We start from the raw sequence: 18,851 nt of genomic DNA on the forward strand, positions 1-18,851 counted from the left end.
TGGGGCCCTGATTAGCAGGGTCCCAGCCAGACTAAAGTCGAAAAACAGTGAAACACCAGCAAAAAGTGGGGGTAAACATGTGAAGCAGATCCTACTCTCCTACAAAACCTTCTACTAAAGGACTAAAGAATAGGGTTGAAGGGAGGAGGAAAGAGGAAAGAGAGGTTAAGCGAGGGTTACAGAGGCATGTGCGCCCACCCACAAAAGAGTAAGCCCATTCCTATTCACAAACAGTACTTTTGGTGTTATTGCAGCCATAAAAGACACAAAACAGTAGTAAATGTACTCCAGCTCAAATCTAGAAGAAGTGCATCACCACACATAGCCAACCACTGGTGCTGCAGCACTCTCCCATAGACAATAATAAAGATAGAGACTTAAAATGAAACCTTGTAGAAAATAATATTAAATGAAATTAAACTGTTAAAAATTTTTTTTGAAAATATCAATACCTTTAAAATTAAACTATTTTAAAATAGGTGAAAATATCAACAAATGTAATTTATTGTTAAAAATATCTTCAAAAATTAAACTTATTTTTATTTTATTTTAGCATATTTAATACCTATTTTAACATAAAAATGTATGTAACATTCATTTTTATTAAACAAACAATTAAATTATGATTGATTTATTCTATATATATATATTTTTTTTTTTTGCAGGGTTTTATATAGCGTGAACTTGACCCGAATCGGATATCAGAGCACTTTACATAGCACCAGTTACGTTACATGAGGACACACATTCATTTTTGTTTGGCACGGGGAGATTAAGTGATTTACCCAGAATCACAGGATGTTCAGCGTCATAGCCGAGACTTGAACCCAGTTCTCCAGACTCGAGGTCGACCGCCCTGGCCGTTAGGCCAACTCCTCTCCCCTCTACATTATTTTTAATCATTGATAATAGAAATATTTTTTTTCATTTTAGGCAGGATTTTTTTTATTTAAACCTCAGAAAAATAACAGAAGTTAATATATTTATGATAATTGCATTTTAACTGTAAATTATGTTAACACTGTTTTTTTTAATTCTGAATATAAATAAATATATAAAATCATTTCACATTAATATTTATCATAGGTCTCTCCTAACCGCTTCTGTCAGCGCTGGGACACTCCTCTGAGTAGCTGTTTGCGCTATAACAAATGTGTTTCATTCAGTCATTCATTCATAATTTATTTCGAGTTTAGTACATTTTGTTACTTTTCCCTACACTTTACATAGCGAGATTGCTGGCACTGAGGCAAAATTTAGTCACCAACGTATTAGTTTTAAAACCAAAGTTTGAAAGTAGGGCAGGGCTTTACACTGAAGTTGTGGATGAAAAAATCTCAAATCACGTCCCAAGGAGGGGGCCATATGTATAAATGCGTGTTGAAATTATTAGGAACCTTTTACTGTTATAAAGTCTGCTCTGAGGAAATGGGCCATACGGTATTCAGCCTACACCGAATTAAAAGAGCAGTCTGTGGGTGGAAGGAAGAAGCAAGGTAGAAAAAGTACTGCGCCGAGTGGCTTGTGTAATGGAGCTTGAAATAGGAAAGAACGCGGCTGCTGGCACCTTTATCAGCAAGTCTATTTTATGCGCAGATAGGTTTGCTGAACTAATATAGAGGGAACGGGGAACACACTTTGCATACCCATTAATAACAAACAAGATTATTGTGGCTAATGTTATTGCAAATAAATCTAAATTCTTATTAACAAAAAGTGTTTTACCACAGGAATGTTCCTGTATCAAATGAAAATGTTCACTGCCAAATAGATTCATGCTGGGATTTTGTTTTCAGGCTTTTAGGAAACGTCCAGTGCCTTTATTGTTATGGTCTGTTCTGTAAATTAATATCAAATGCAATTAACATTTAGTTCGTGTTTATCAAAGCATAGCGTACAAAGAAAATGTACCATTTCGCAGGAGAAATAACCTATTGCGCAAGGCACCTCGAAAAGAACCATACTAGCTTTCAGGACCTAGCAAGACCCCCGTGCAGCAATGAATAATACTATGCACTGGTATTTCAGGGTGCGGAAAAAAAGATAGTTTCATTTGGTGACACACCCTAAATGTATTAATTATTCCACATATTTGATACCACACATAAACATACATCCACCTCTGTAAACAAAGCAGCACACCAACAGGTAACGATGAAAGTATACCAAAAAGCAGCCGCGGTCCGTGGAGGGAGTTCCGTGGGGCGGAAAGGCAGGGCGGGGGAGGGGCAGGGTGGGGGGTACTAAACACCGGAATATGGATAATTGGAGGTAAGTAAACAATTAAATAAATAAAACGAATTTCGTAGCGCGCGCCGCACCACATTTTGTGATGCAGGGCGCGCTATGAATTTTTGTAAATTTATTTAATTGTCATCCATACACACTCACTGTGACGTCGGACGGCCCCCATGCAAGGGGTTAAAGGCACCCAGGGTTTGTTTATTCCCTGGAGGGGACCCAGAAATTAGCCAAAATACAGCAACATTTTTTTGTTGTTGTGAAAAATGGGGAAAAAGGGCAACAGGCGAAAGCATCTGTTTTTTTCCCTGCAAATGGTATCAACAAAGGGGTTGTTGTGCTGAAATCACCATCTTCCCCGCTTTCAGGGACAAGCAGACCTTTGTCAGAAAATCAAAATGTTTTACACAGTTTTGGCATTTTACTGGGACATAGCCTATTTTTGCTATTTTTTGTGCTTTCAACCTCCTCCAGGTTAATGGTAAAAATGGGTATGAAAGCAATGATGGATCCTGGATATCTATACATTTCTGAAAAGTAGACAAGATTTTGAAATCAGCAAGGGGTATTTGTGTAGATCCTTCAAGCTTCAAGGTTATAGAAACTAACAGTTGAAAAGAGGAAGAATTGAAAATGAGTTAAAAAAAGAGCCATTTGTGCCAACGTTTTCACCTGTAACTTCTACTAAGTATGACAGATGCTTGAAATCAATATACCATTACATCCGCTGGACCCTTCTGGTTGTGGGGATATATAGGACTTGTAGGTTCACCAAGAACCCGAGGAACCTAGAGCCAATTAATAAGCAGCATCTTGTAATGGATTTTTATTGTGTACCAGGTATATAGCAATTCATTTGGAAAAATATATACAGGGAAAAATCGGTATGAAAGACACCTATGTATTTCTGAAATGGGAACAAAATATAGAGTTTAGAAACAGTAGCTATATGCACATCTCCAAAATTGTGGGTACCCATACTAGCATGTGAATTATAGGACATTTGTCAAAGTGACTTATTTTTTACACATTGTCTTACATTTGGAAGGCAGAATTGCATTCAAAGTCAGTAGGTAATAACAGCTGCTCAATAATTCTGTTTTCCCCTAAGTCTCCTGATAAAAATGATACCTCACTTGTATGGGTCGGTGTAGTGCCCGTGACAGTAATGGCCCAAAACGCAACGTGGACACACCACATTTTTACAGTGAAAACTGACCCTTTTTTTGCAAAGTGCCTAGCTATAGGTTTTGAAGCCTAGCTCTGCCGGCACCTAGGGTAACCTAGCAAACCTATACATTTTTGAAAACTAGACACCCAGGGGAATCCAGGATGGGGTGACTTGTCTGGCTCTCACCAGGTTCTGTTACCCACATTCCTGTGCAAATCTTACACTTTGTAAAAAAAAAAACATTTTCCTCACATTTCTCTGATGGAAAGTTCTGAAATCTGCGTGGATCCACAAAGCGTTGAGGGATCCACACAAGCCATACCTGCTGGACTCCCTAGGGTGTCTAGTTTTCATAAATGTGTGGGCTTGGTAGGTTTCCCAAGATGGCCACCAAGCCCGGGGCCAAAAATCCAGGTAACCCCCCTGGCAAAAGCAGATAGTTTTGTGATAGGTAATTGAGGTTTACAGGGGATTCTGGGTAGGGAAATTTTTGGGATCCATGCAAGCCATACCTCCCTGGACTTCCCTGTGTGGGTTTGGCAGGTTTCTCTAGATGGCTGCCGACGCCGGGACCAAAAACGACCTGGTTTTGCAAGGGTCACATGTGTTATTGGTACCAGGCTTGGCGGCCATCTGGGGAAACCTACCAAACCCACATATTTCGGAAAACTAGAGACCGGGGGGAGTCGAGGGAGGTATGGCTTGCGTGGATCCTCCAATGTTTCCCTACCCAGAATTCCCTGCAAACCTCATATTTTGCAGAAAAAATCATATTTTTCCCAAATTTCTTTGTTGGAAAGTTGTTGGGCCACTGGGCTAACACAAATTTCCTACCACCTAGCGTTCCCCTAGGTCTCCCAATAAAAATGGTACCTCACTTGTGGGAAGGCATAGTGGCTGCAACAGGAAATGGCCGAAATCGTACTGTGGAGACTTCCAAATTACCTATCACAAAACTACCTGGTTTTGCGGGGGAGCACCTGTTTTTTTGGCCCTGGGTTCTCGTCCATCTAAGGAAACCTACCAAACCCACACATTCCTGAAAACTGGACAACCTGGGGAGTCCAATGAGGTATGGCTTGCGTGAATACCCCAACATTTCCCTACCCAGAATCCCTTGCAAACCTCAAATTTAGCTGAACGAATCACTTTTTCCATACATTTTTGCATGGGGTCACCGTGCCAGCACAAATGTCCTACCACCCAGCGTTCCCGTTATTCTCCTGAGTAAAATGATACATCACTTGTGTGGGTGGGCCAAAGGCCTGTGACTGGAAAGAGACAAAAACATAGGGATTAAAAGTATAGCACAGCGAGTTCTAAGTGCCACATTTAAAAAAAATAAGTTTTTTGCTGATTCTGCATTGGACAGTCACACAAGTGAGGTATCATTTTACTCGGGAGAACAAGGGGAACGCTGGGAGGTAGGACATTTGTGCCGGCACAGTGATCCCACACACAAATGTGTGAAAAAAGTGTTTTTTTCAGCTAAATTTGAGGTTTGCAGGGGATTCTGGGTAGGAAAACGTTGGGGGATCCATGCAACCCATACCTCACTGGACTCTCCAGGGTGTCTAGTTTTCAGAAATGTGTGGGTTTGGTAGTTTAGATGACTGCGAGCCCGGGCCCGAAAAACAAGGTGCGCCCCCTTGCAAAACCGGGTAGTTTAATGATTGGTAATTTTGAAGTCACCACAGTATGATTTGGTCCATTTCCTGTTGCAGCCACTATTGCTACCCACACAAGTGAAGTGCCGTTTCTATCGGGAGACCTGGGGGAACGCTGGGTGGTAGCAATTTTGTGTCAGCCCAGTGATACCACAACTTTCCAACACAGAAAAGTGAGGAAAATGTGATTTGTTTCAGCTAAATTTGAGGTTTGCAGGGGATTCTGGGTAGGGAAACGTTGGGGGATCCAGGTGAGCCATACCTCCCTGGACTTCCGCAGGTCTGTAGCTTTCAGAAATGTGTGGGTTTGGTAGGTTTCCCTAGATGACCGTCAAGCGGGGGACCAAAAACTCATTGGATCACCGTTCCGGCACAAATGTCCTACCACCCAGCATTCCTCTTGTTCTCCCGAGTAAAATGATACCTCACTTGTGTGTGTGGGCCAAAGGCCTGTGACTGGGAAGAGCCAAAAACATAGGGATTAAAGGTATAGCACAGCGAGTTCTAAGAGCTACATTTTGAAGAAATGCGTTCTTAGCTGAGTTTGCATTAGACAGCCACACAAGTGAGGTATCATTTTACTCGGGAGATCGAGGGGAACGCTAGGTGGTAGGACATTTGTGCCAGGACAGTGATCCCACATAATGTATGGAAAAAGTGATTTTTTCAGCTAAATTTAGGATTTGCAGGGGATTCTGGGTAGGGAAACATTGGAGTATCCAAGCAAGCTATACCTCACTGGACTCCCCTGGGTGTCTAGTTTTCAGAAATGTGTGGGTTTGGTAGGTTTCTCTAGATGGCCACGTGCCCTGGGTCAAAAAACCAGGTGCCCCCCCTGCAAAACCAGATAGTTTTGTGATAGGTAATTTTGAAGTCTCCACAGTACGATTGGGACATTTCCTGTTGCAGCCACCATGCCTACCCACACAAGTGAGATACCATGTTTATCAGAAGACTTTGGGGAATGCAGGGTGGTAGTAATTTTGTGGATCCACACAGATTCCAAAACTTTCCATCACAAAAAAGTGAAGAAAATGTGTTTTTCTTGACCAAGTTTGAGATTTGCAAGCAATTTTGGGTAAGAGAACCTGGTGAGAGCTGGACAAGTCACCCCATCCTGGATTCTCCTGGGTGTCTAGTTTTAAAAAATGTATAGGTTTTCTAGGTTTCCTCAGGTGCCGGCAGAGCTAGGGTCAAAATCTACAGCTAGGCACTTTGCAGAAAAGGGGTAAATTTTCACTGTTAAAATGTGGTGTGGCGATGTTGCATTTTGGGCCATTTCCTGTCGCGGACACTAGGCCTACCCACACAAGTGAGGTATCACTTTTATCAAAAGACTTTGAGGAATGTGGCGTGGGTGGAATTTTGTGGATCCACGCAGATGCCAGAACTTTCCATCACATCAATATGAGAAAATGTGTATATATTTTACAAAGTTTGAGGTTTGCAAGGGATTCTGGGTAAGAGAACCTGGTGAGAGCCACACAAGGCACCCCATCGGATTCACCTGGGTGTCTAGTTGTCAAAAATGTATAGATTTGCTAGGTTTCCCTAGGGGCCGGCAAAACTAGAGTTCTAAATCTACAGCTAGGCACTTTGCCAAGAAAGGATCAGTTTGCACTGTAAAAATGTGGTATGTCCATGATGCGTTTCCTGTCGAGGGCACTAGGCCTGCCCACACAAGTGAGGTATCATTTTTGTCAAAAGACAATGGGGAATGCAGCGTGGGTGGAATTTTGTGGATCCACGCAGATGCCAGTACTTTCCATCACAGAAATATGAGGAAAATTAGTTTTTTGACAAAGTTTGAGGTTTGCAAGGGATTCTGGGTAACAGAACCTGGTGAGAGCCAGACAAGTTATCTCATCCTGGATTCCCCTGGGTATCTATTTTTTAAAAATGTAAAGGTTTGCTAGGTTTCCCTAGGTGCAGCCAGAGCTATGGTTCAAAATCTACAGCTAGGCACTTTGCAAAAAAAGCGTCAGTTCTCACTGTAAAAATGTGGTGTGTCCACGTTGTGGTTTGGGCCATTTCCTGTCACGGGCATTAGGCCTACCCACACAAGTGAGGTATCATTTTTATCGGAAGACCTTGGGGAATGTGAGGTGGGTGGAAGTTTGTGGATCTGCGCAGATTCCAGAACTTTCCATCACAGAAATATGAGGGAAATGTTTTTTTTTTTTACAAAGTTTGATGTTTGCAAGGGATTCTGGGTAACAGAACCGAGTGAAAGCCACACAAGTCACCACATCCTGGATTCCCCTGGGTGTCTAGTTAAAAAAAATGTATAGGTTTGCTAGGTTTCCTTTGGTTCCAGAAAAGCTAGGACCCAAAACCCACAGGTAGGCACATTCTGAAAAAAGTCTGTGCATAGTGTGCTTTCTGCCACCCTGGGGAGGGGGGAAATCGGGGGCTATTGCCCCGATATGCCCCCAAGTGGGGCAGAAAGAGAGTGGTTATTCTTTTGGGTGGTTGGGGACATTGGGATGCCCATTCTGGGCAGCCCTCACCCCTCCGTATAAGAAAGCCAGCATAATCGGTGATGCCTAGTGGGCTATCTGCAGATCAGGGGCTACTGCCCCCATCAGCCTCCTGGGGGAGCAGAAAGACTGTGGCATCTTTTTTGGGTGGGTGGCAGCATTAGCATACCAGTTCTGGGCAGCACCGCCCCTGAATTTTGAGAAGAATGTACCCCTCATGCCTAGGGGGCAGATGAGGGGCTATTGCCCACATTTGCCTTCCAGGGGGGCCGAAAGACTGTGGTCATTTTTTGGGGGTGGGTGCATTGGCATGCCCATTCTGGGCAGTCCCCACCCATACATATAAAAAATAAAAACAAATCCCTGGTGCCTAGTGGGTCTTCTAGGCAGCCATTCTGGGCAGCCCCCACCCGAACTTTGAGGGAATTAAATCTCTGGTGCCTAGCTGTCAAGAAACAGAGGACTCTTACCAAGAACTTACACAGGAACAGAAGTCGCTAGTTCCCAACTCCCTCTCAGAAATCCCTCAGAGACCGTTAAACTAACCCTGTCTCCAAAATGACTTCCAAGGGGGTAGTGGGAGTGGATAAAATAATAAACAACAGAAGAGACTGGTTCAGAACTTCAGGTTCCTCTTTTCACAATTTTCCCTTCAGTACAGAGTCTTCTGAATTACTGTTTAACTGAGGGCACCTAAACACAAACAATTACTAAACAACCTTAATCTACTCTATCTTCCTAAATATCTAAATTCATAAGCGTGACTACCTACCCATTGTTCTAACAACAGCGCTCCTCTTCTTTTGCTATTGTTCAATACCTTCTTACTGTCTTTAAACTTTCTTTCTTCTTTTTCTTGTTTCTTTGGGAACATGTTCAGAGATGCATTCTGTTAATTACACAATACAAGCTATAAACATTTACCCTCTATTTTATCTGCTAATCATCTACCTTTTGATCTACCTACCTACATCTCTGAATATCTTGCTTCTCAAATATCACTCTTCTGTTCTTTTCTTCTCTTGTTTTTTCCGATAACTAGAAAAGGCAACAACTAAAAAATGTAATCTTTTTCTCTTCTAGGTACTCGAGACTCTTCTGACTTTTCAAGGTAAGTTTCTTATTCTAATACTCTGAATTATGTACAACACAGGTCTTATCAGCTCTTATAGTAACCCTGCAAAATTGTCTATGGATTTAAGAAGGACAAAACTCCCAACGTACCACTTAGCTCTTTCTTCTTTTTCTTTTTTCAGGAATAGAGCTGTTGCTCTGCAGTGGCGCCGAAACTCAGCTTCCCAAACTTTCGTGACAAGGGCGGAGTCACGTCAAGAAATGACGCCTTCTAGGACTCTTCTCACCAACGGGAGAGAAAGAGCAACTCAGAGGCGGAACTGCAGAGAACCTAATCCCGACGGGATAAGGAGGCCAACCAGACGAAACCGACGGAAAACTATGAGGGGAATTTCTCCTTAAATCTTGCGAGGTATGTTCTCTCTGAATGCTTCGGTGAAGTGCGCAATTATTAGGGAGCACACGCTGCACCAGAGCTCCACTCGTCTCGAGCGGCAAAACACTAGACTGCCAAGTGTGCAAAAAAGTTGGCGGCCATCTTAGTGTTTCTGCTGTGCCACCATGCATTCCACATACTGCCTAGGGTCTGGTATCTTCTCTTGTTGCTGAGTTCCTTACTCAGTAAAGTGCACACTAATCTGGTTAAAGGTTTAGGAGTTCTGACACTAGGGGACTTTCTGCCCCCCCCGGGGGTCCAGATAAGGAGCTATTGCCCCATCTGTCTCCTGGGGGGGCAGGAAGACTGTAGCATTTTGTTTTGAGGGGGTGAGGGCATTGACTTGTCAACTTTGGGCAGCCCCCACCCCAGGGTATATAAAAAAAATCCCTGGTGCCTCGTGGACTTTCGGCCCCCCGGGGGGGGGTATCAGGAGCTACTGCCCCATCTGCCTCCTGGAGGGGGCAGAAAGACTTGGCATTTTTGGGGGGGTGGGGGAATTGGCATGCCTATTCTGGGCAGCCCCCGCCCCGAACTATAAAGAAAAAAAGTCCCTGGTGCCTTGTGGGCTCACTGCCTCCCTGGGGGCAGATAATGGGCTATTGCACCATCTGCCTCCCAGGGGGGCAGAAATACTGTAGCATTTTTTATTGGTGGGGGCATTGGCATGCCCATTCTGGGCAGCCCTCACCCCTACATATATATATGAAAAAATAATTCCTGGGGCCTACTGGGCTTTCTGCCCCAGGGGGCAGATCAGGGGATATTGCCCCCGTCTACCTCTGGGGGGCAGAAAGTCCTATGCCTTCTTTGGGAGGGTAGGGTGGGGGCATTGGCATGCCCATTCTGGGCAGCCCCCACCGCTAGCCTATAAAAAAAATCCTTGGCATCTAGGGTGCTTGCTGCCCCCCAGGGGGCAGAAAGGATGTCTGGCAAAATTGCATGGGGGAGCAAAGGCCTTTGCGTGCTATGCACGCGATCTTCATTACAATGAAAACCCTAACCTTGCTTTGGGAGGTTGGGGAACCATTCCGTCAAGAGCATGGAAGGAGTTACAGAAGGGGCTTCAGGTGCTTGTGATGCCACTTCTATAATACGGACCGCCTAGCTCACAGATGGAGTGTGCACAATTAAAATAGGAGTTTCTCTTTTTTACTCCATGCAAATGAGGGGACACCTTGTGCTCGTGCCGCATTACAGTCGCAGGCCCAGAGGAAAACAAGCAATGGTAATGCATCAATTTCACCTACGTAAAGATCGAGTTTCCGCAGTGGAATAGGCAAAAGGGCAGACGTATGGATGCCTTCCTGATGCAGGATTCATGTCTACCACTTAGTGATTACCTAAACTATATTGCATCCTTTTAAAATATTTTTGCATCACTACATTCCGGAGATGGCTCTATCGGTTACGTAGTATGCCTAGAAGATGATGCATTGTGTTAAATGCCACCATAGAAGAGCTAGAAAAGAAGAGAAGAGAAAATTACAGGACAAGCTACAGTATCAGGGGCAGGCACATTACGATGTTTTTAAATTAATGGATGTTATCTGTGTGATGACCGCAAGGAATAGCTTGGAGATAATATCTAAATGCAAGCCGCCATACGATATGTTATATTACAGGTTCATTTCTTTGTGGGATTCTATTAGATGTGGTCAAGTTGATTAACTCAGTTTAGTACAAGTGAAATGGTAAATTATGATAAAGGCAGTGCATGAATTAAAAAACTTTTTTTGATAATACTTACTTTGCTTACCACAAATGCACGTGGTGTTGGAAGGAACAGGATGTAGAAACGAATGAATGATATGAGGAAACTTTATGCTTGCCACATAGTGAAGAATTTATACGTAGTTAACCAAAAGGTAATGCTTCAGGCAGGAATGATGTGGCAACAGTGTTTGAAATATATATATATGGGTAGTTCGAGAAGTGATAAATTAAGTGATCAGCAAACATACTGTTTGAGAGTAGGGAGTTTCCAAGTAATTTGTACTGATCACCCGTGTGTTAAAATTTATATAAAAAATCACGATAGACAAGATACCTATTAGCATGAGCATGTCAGTCCTTCCTCACTGTTTTTGACATTGAAAAGAATATAAATGTGCCAATAACTGACCCTCATTTTTCCATATGATTAAGACCATCCTGTCAAAATGCGTAATGCTTGTTTGCTGGTACTTGTTGGATTAAAGAACTTTAACTTACTTCACTCCCGACTGGAGGGCTTGTTTACTTACATTGTGAAGGCCGGGTGAGATTGCATTTGGAATATGTAACGGTGACTCCATGATCAACTCCCGACTCGCTTGGCTGAGTCGTCCTCCTGTCAAGCTTTCATTTGGTTTCATGTGGTTCATGTTTAAAGGACGCCCACCGGCTGCCCATTAACTGCTACGGAGGACTTGCAGTGCTTAATTTGTGCCGGTGCTTTCCGGTGCTTAGCACCTGTACCTTTTTATCAGGTTCTACACTGCCACTGCCAACTTTTATCAACATGACGACTGCACTGCAGTCTGCACATCATGTGTCAAAGAGTAAATTAAATATAATTGATTTACGGTATTGTTCACTTCACTCTCTTACAGTCTCCAGAGTCCCAAGGTGAAGAAGAGTATTGCTGTGCAGTGCGTAGCGAGCGAGCCCGATAATAATGCCATCTCCATGTTGCGATTACGAATCAAATTGCTTTCAGTGTTGCTAGTGGGCGGGCCTAAGATTGGGCTGTTTTTGGCTCTACTATAGGGGTAGAGGGCTGGGCCAGCGTGCCGTGCGTAACTTTTTTTCATTCCAGGGACGGTTGACCACACCCTGGCACACACGCACTGCACAAGTAACCAGCACGGCAGTTAGCACAACGTGGAGGCGGGCATTTTCAACCTGTAGCAGCCTTCTTAATAAGGCAGTGCCACCAGCAGTAACCGCAGTGAGTAATAAAAAACAATGCTGCTTTATCTGGCGCGTGGTGCCGATCTCCTGAACCGAGTCAGAGCCTCAGAGGCCCCAGCAATCATGCCACCGGTGTGGGGCGGGGTACTGTGTGCAGTGCAAATGCTCTAAGGCTGCCGGAAGGGCAGGACCTTGCCGAATTTATTTTAACCCCGGTCTACTCTAAAGTGTCTGACATACTTACTTTTACTTGACTGGCACTGCTCACAAGAAATCAAATCCATGAAAGCCAATGCAGGATAAATATTATAAAGGTGTGTCAATATTTCTGTAAATGTACATCATCATCCTGTGATTTGCACGGTGAGGAAAGTGCCACCAGCAGTAACGCTAGGGCCCGTGCAGCCTTCCTGTCCATAGACGGCAGTTCCTGCTGGTTCATGAGCCCCTGTTTTGTGTGCTTCTTAGGTACACAAAACACAACAAATTGTGTTTACCAAACAGGGACAGCAATAATTCTAGCAACCATTCACAATTGCCAAAACACATTTGCGATGGGGTTGGAGCCTTTGTAGTGGGGGTTGTTAAAATGCCCACGGTAAACATGAACACAATGCTGCCAAGTGGCGCAATGTAATATGTTACATCCTCAACGAGGCAGAGGTTTTAGACAATGAATAGCAATTTGCTTGGCTGTTCAGGCACTACAACACCCAGAATGCAATATGCTCTCCCGTGTCCTCTGAAAAACAATTGGATGTTGGTGAAACGCATGGGACGGATGCCACTTGTCAACCATGTACAGTTAAAATCGACAATCACAGCCAACTAGTAGTGTGAGGCCAGGGTCACACTGGCTGTTGGAGCAAACAGGGTGTGGCTGAAGGGCTGACTGCCTGCCCTCTAACCGATCAGTTTGAGGGCCGTTTTTTGCGGGCTTGTTTTATAGTCTGCTAGGCCGGTTTTTATTCTTGGTTTTACTAACAGCAATGAGGAATAAAAACCAATGCTGCTTTTACTGGCGAAAATCGACAGTCACCTGAAGCGAATCAGAGCCTCAGAGGCCCCAGCAATAATGCCACCGGTGTCGGGCGGGGCACCGTGTGCAGGGCAATGCTGCGAGGCTGCCGGAAGGGCAGGGCTTTGCCCTTACTTAATTTAACCGGTCAACTCTAAAGTGTCTACTGCTCTACGATGTACTTTCTTTACTTTTACTTGGCTGGCACTGGCAGTGCTCTAAAGAAATGAAATCCATGAGGGCCAAAGGGATAAAAGAATGTGTCTGGTAATCTTTATGTAAGTCATGTGATTTGCATGGTCGGTGTGGGAAGTGCCATCAGCAGCAGTAACCACCGTAAGTAATAAAAAATAATGCTGCTTTTACTGGCAGTGGTGGCGGTCACTCAATCCCCAGCAATCATACCACCGATCTTTGGCGGGGCACCGCACCATGTGTATTGATACGACGCAGCGCAAAGAATCGTTCTGGTCACATACATGTGGCACAAACAGTGCGCAGCCAAATGACGTCCCGCCTGTCCCTGATTTCCAACGTCCCCAACTCACTCCTTTATGTACAACACTCCCTGGTCGAGATGACCTTTCTAAAATAAAAATAATCTCTGCACAGCCCCCTGCAGCTGGCTGTAAGTCCATTTGTGCCACATCAAACACTTAAAAATACAGAGAACAGTAAAGAACACTTTTGAGCACCAGGGGCCATTAGAAGCACACTTGCTAGCTGACATATGAGAACAGTGATGCGGTTAAAAGACAAAACTCAACAATACCTTCTATTTGCCACTTCTCTGTGTCCGGCAACATTGTCCCTGCCTCCATTAAATGTCAGTACACAATCTACTTAGTTTAGCATCGTCTTGCTACCAATACAATTCAAGGAACAGAAGGACCATCAGCGCTATAATTAAGGCAGACCCACTGTAACACTGACATTCTGCACGGACAAGTGTTCTCTCTCTTTCAGCAGCACCCTTTTCAAGGCATCATTTCCTAATTTATTGTATTCGTGTAGAGAGTATTTTCACCTTTTTTTGTGTAATCTCTTCCAAATTACCTCCACTGAAGCGGTAGGATCTCATCAACAAATTTCGAAGTCTTTCTTAGTGCCCTACACTCTTTTGTTTGCACAACCAGTTTATTCATATTTACTTTCGAACAACAATATTGATTGCATATAATACAGAAATGTGCTTTAATTGCACTTTTGATTTCATCTTTTTCGAAATGTTCACAGGGCAGGGGAACCTCCTAGCAAAACCTTACTTGGAGGAAGGCTCCCTTGCTGAAATTCAGATCGGGTATTATATCTGCCTTTCATCAGTGCCAGTTGAAGATGTGGGCTGAGCCAATAGATTAAGTGGGTGGTGCCAGTGGAAAGTGGGTGTGGCCTCCGACAAATATTTGAGCACCTGGACTTCATATTTTACAAATTAAGCACTGAGGACTTGGCAAAAGTTTGGGCCACTGCAGGTGACTTTTGCCACTTGTGGAGCGGGGGGCCTGCCTGCTAATGACTTGCGAGCACTTTCAGAAGCAGCCGGAGTCTGGTATGGTTATCAGACCCCAATACGACTGAGGAGTGAAGACTTTAACAATCACAGGTACTGGGATAATGGATTTGCTTAATAAATATGAGGATGAACATTTTTCACAAAGACATGCACGTAAAATGTTACCAAGCCCTGCATGGAAATGATTCCTTTTGAAAGCTGCAACGTGATTAAAGTGCAAGTTCTTTTTGTGAGATAGACAAATAAACAATATGATGAAAAAACGGAAGGACATGGCAATACTCAAGGATTCAAAACAATGAACTGTGAACTGGGTTGTTCCAGAAGTGATAAACTAAGTGATCAGCAAACCACTCGAACATTCTCATTATTGAAAAACATTTAGGACATACTGTTTAAGAGTAGGGAGTTTCAAAGTAATGTGCACTGATAACCCATGTGTTAAAATTTATATAAAACCATCAGGAAAACAAGATACCGACTAGCATGAGCATCTCAGACCTTCCTCACTGTTTTTGACATTGAGCCGTATTTAAATGTACCAATAACTGACCCTGATTTTCGCATATGATTAAGACCATCCGGTCGAAACGCGTAATGCTTGCTTGCTGGTACTTGTTGGAATAAAGAACTTTAACTTACTTCACTCCCGACTGGAGGGCTTGTTTGCTCACATTGTGAAGGCCGTGTGAGATTGCATTTGGAATATGTAACGGTGACTCCGTGATCAAGACCCGACTCGTTTGTAAGGGTGGGCGACAAATTCCGTTCCGCTCGCAGAACTTGTGAAATTTCGATAATGTCAAAACTTCCGCGATCCGCGGCGGAACGGAATTCAGGGGGGCATGAGGGTAGAGGTATAGGCTTGCACAGGATTCATTCTGGCACGATGCTCCTGTCACAAAAATTAAACCTCAACAGGAAGCACTTACAGATATAAATAAAGCAGGTGCCCGAGCTGAAGCTCAAATTCAGTAACGCATTAATCAGCCAAAAATATTCGTGAGCTAGGTCGAGGCTGGGCAGGTGTGCTTTTCTCCCCATATCTACCGTCAAAAATGAGCTGTGATCCTTGATGGAGCTCTGTGCATCCATGACTTTCTCGAGCGCAATCCCCGTTAAGTTCCTGTGATCAGGAGCTTCTTTCTCCTCATCTGCTGCTCTGATCAGTCTCTGACCCTTTATAAACAAGAGACATGTGAACTCGCATAGAAGCCCCACCCGTTTGGCCCCGCCCCACACACTCTAGCAGTATGCAACGTCTTCCCTCCCTTTCCCACCTATGATGGACAGCTCACTCAAGGGACCCGGCACCTTTCGGCGCGGTGGCAAAGTTACAGACACACATGTTCACGGAAGACAACTCTTCTGGCCCTTTACGCAGCTGTAGTGTAGGAAAAGCACTATACATTTACCCAACGAGGTAGCACACACATGGGCACGGGAGACAACTCTTCTGGCCCTTTACGCAGCTGTAGTGTAGGAAAAGCACTATACATTTACCCAATGAGGTAGCACACACATGGTCATGGGAGACAATTCTTCTGGCGCTTTCCGCAGCTGTAGTGTAGGTAAAGCACTATACATTTACCCAACGAGGTAGCACACACATGGTCACGGAAGACAACTCTTCTGGCCCTTTACGCAGCTGTAGTGTAGGAAAAGCACTGTACATTTACTTACTGATTAGCCAGTAGAAAGTACTCCAGTTGAGTAGAGGTATTGCATAAAACGGTGGCATCTTCATGGCTCAATATGCAGGGCAGGATTCATTCTGGCACGATGCTCCTGTCACAAAAACTAAACCTCAACAGGAAGCACTTACAGATATAAATAAAGCAGGTGCCCAAGTTGAAGCTCAAATTCAGTAACGCAATAATCAGCCCAAAATCTCCGTGAGCACGCGAAATTTCGCGTGTTCGCGGAGATGCCGTTTTGCGAAAGGCATTTTCGCAAATTCCGCCCACCCCTACGTTTGGCTGCGGCGTCCTCCCATCAAGCTTTCATTTTGATTAATGTGGTTCATGGTTAAAGGACGCCCGCCGGCTGTACATAAACTGCTACCCAGGACTTGGCTAAAGTTTGGGCCACTGCACGCCCAGGTGACTTTTGCCACTTGTGGAGCGGGGGCCTGCCTGCTAATGACTTGCAAGCACTTTCGGAAGCAGCCAGAGTCTGGTAGGGTTATCAAACCCCAACACGACTGAGGAGTGAAGACTTTAACAATCACAGGTACTGGGATAATGGATTTGCCTAATAAATATAAGGATGAACATTTTTCACAAAGACACGCACGTAAAATGTTACCAAGCCCTGCATGGAAATGATTTCTTTTGAAGGCTGCAACGTGATTAAATTGCAAGTTTGTTTTGTGAGATAGACAAATAAACAATATGATGAAAAAACGGAAGGACATGGCAATACTCAACGATTCAAAACAATGGATTGTGCACAGGGTAGTTCCAGAAGTGATAAATTAAGTGATCAGCAAACCACTCGAACATTCTCATTATTGAAAAACATTTAGGACATACTGTTTAAGAGTAGGCAGTTTCAAAGTAATGTGCACTGATCACCCATGTGTTAAAATTTATATAAAAACATCACAATAAACAAGATACCTACTAGCATGAGCATGTCAGTCCTTCCTCACTGTTTTTGACATTGAGCAGTATTTAAACGTACCAATAACTGACCCTCATTTTCGCATATGATTAAGACCAACCCGTCGAAACGCATAATGCTTGTTTGCTGGTACTTGTCGAATAGAGAACAGTGGGCCTGATTCACATAACTAACTTAAGACAAAATCCTAAACTTACTGCCATTTTGGTATTCACAGAAGGCGCTTACTCATTTTGGTAGTCACAGAAGGCACTTACTCATTTCGGTATTCACAGAAGTTAGGAGTCCTAACTTTAGGACTCCTAAATGCCTTCTGTGAATACCGAAAGTCTTAAAGTTAGGATTTTTCTCAGTTTAGGAGTAGTAAAGTTAGGACTCCTAACTTTAGGGCTACTAAATGCCTTCTGGGAATACCGAAAGTCTTACAGTTAGGATTTTTCTCAGTTTAGGAGTAGCAAAATTAGGACTCCTAACTTTAGGACTCCTAAATGCCTTCTGTGAATACCGAAAGTCTTGAAGTTAGGATTTTTCTCCGTTTAGGAGTAGTAAAGTTAGGAGTCCTAAATTTACTACTCCTAAACTGAGAAAAATCTTATGCTGTGAAGTCATGTGCCATGGCCGCTGCACTACACCTGTGGAAGTAGTGTCAGCATGTGTTTATACCTACTAGGATGAACTACTGACCCGTACTGGTCTGAAAGTCCTGGGGTACGGGAACTATGTGAGGTATTGTGTACAGTCTCATGGTGCTAGGCTGAGCTGCTGCCGGACTCGGGGATGAAAGCGTGAGTCCAAACAGTGTGTCATATGCTGTGAAGTCATGTGCTCTGGCCACTGTGCCACATCTGTCCAAGTAGTGTCAGTATGTAGTTATACCTACTCGGAGGAACTTTTGTTTCAAACATTGTAACTTGTGTATGGTGCTTAGGGGGTGTTATACAGGGAGTGCGGAGGTAAATTCGCACATATCAAATCAATTCGGTATTTGTAAAGTGCAAACTACTCACTCCTACGTGTCTGATGGCGCTGGGGGCGTAAGCTGAGCTGCTGACGGACTCGGGGTAACGCCGGTGAACTACTGATCCCTACTGGCCTGAAAGTGCTGGGTACGGAAATTAAGTGAGGTATTGCCTAGAGTGTCATGCTGCTAAATTGAGCTGCTGCTGGACTCGGGTATGAAACCGTGAGCCTGTGTTTGCTATGCTGTGAAGTCATGTGCTCTGGCGCTGTGCCACACTTGTCCAACTTGTATATGGTGCTTAGGTGGTGTTGTACAGGGAGTTCGAAGGTAAATCAATACGGTATTTGTACAGTGCAAACTACTCACCCCTATGGGGGAGTAGAGGTGGTGATCAAAGCGAGAGCTCTGTGCTGCAAAGTCAGATGGTCTGGCCGCTGCGTCACAGCTGTGTGGAGAATACATTTTGGCGAAGGTGCGGGAGTTGCCGTTACCTGGCCCTAAAATAGCAGGCCTAAGTTGTCAGTTATAGGGTGGCGCTAAAAGGAGCCTTTGTGTTGATGAGTTGGAGCTACATATAAGTGCGGATGCACAGCTTCAAGTTATTCAGGAAAACTCGATTTCCGTGATCTGTGAAGTGTACTCCATTACTTCTGTAGATATCAGCCATATCAAAACGTAGGTTGTTGTTGTAGATGGACTCTGAGGTATGCAGACACAGCTTTGTTGAGTTTCTTCCTAGATTTTTCAATCTGAGGACAAAATAGTTTTGA

Source organism: Triturus cristatus, chromosome 5_1 (assembly GCF_964204655.1).
Source record: "Triturus cristatus chromosome 5_1, aTriCri1.1, whole genome shotgun sequence".
Taxonomy (NCBI): Eukaryota; Metazoa; Chordata; class Amphibia; order Caudata; family Salamandridae; genus Triturus; species Triturus cristatus.